The following is an 821-nucleotide window of genomic DNA, read 5'->3' as shown; positions in this document are numbered from 1 at the left end:
GCCTTTGACTCCTCTTGGGTGAATTTGCTTCTTTTTGTTCTAGTGCTTTCAGGTGTGCTGTCAAATTGTTGGTGTATGCTCTCTCCAGTTTCTTTCTTTCTTTCTTTTTTTTAAACTTTTATTGCATTGTGATGAAAAAAGTTACATGATTTCAATTTATCTGAATTTGTTAACATTTAAAAACATATTTTAATTAAATAGAATTGAATCACATTCTTGTTCCCCTTTTGAACCATCGCTCCTCCCATAGATCCCCCTTCAATACCTACAATATCTTTTTTGTCATATTCCTTAAAATTTATAAAATATTATAACTATAAAAATAAGTATTATAAAAGTTGTTTGATATAAAACAACAATCAATTTAACAGTCTTATATAGATGCTCATCTACAGCAGTAGTGAAAATACATTTTTCTCAATATAAATTTTAAATAACTCCAAACATATTAGCTGTATACTTAAAAATAATACATCACTACTAGTATTTTCTTAAATGAACATAAATATATAAGTATTTTCTTAAATGAACATAAATATATAAAGTCTTTTGATTTGTTTTTGTATTTAGTAGAGTTTAAAATCTTGGCTCTTACTGTGGTATAAGCCCAAAATAAGAACAATTTTTAGACATTGGGTTTTATTGTAATAAGGCTGTATTTCAATGACCCTCACATCACCAAAGGATTTTACCTTCATCGTAGCTAAGCTGAGAGTTGATAGTTCTGCTGCACCAAGAAATGAATTGTAGACCTGATTTTTGTATACAGACTTCCTGCTATGGTCAAAGCTATTTGACTTGAGTGAGTGACTTCATTCTCA

The sequence above is a fragment of the Mastomys coucha genome, unplaced genomic scaffold (assembly GCF_008632895.1).
Source record: "Mastomys coucha isolate ucsf_1 unplaced genomic scaffold, UCSF_Mcou_1 pScaffold21, whole genome shotgun sequence".
Classification (NCBI taxonomy): domain Eukaryota; kingdom Metazoa; phylum Chordata; class Mammalia; order Rodentia; family Muridae; genus Mastomys; species Mastomys coucha.
This window is presented reverse-complemented; position numbering follows the sequence as displayed.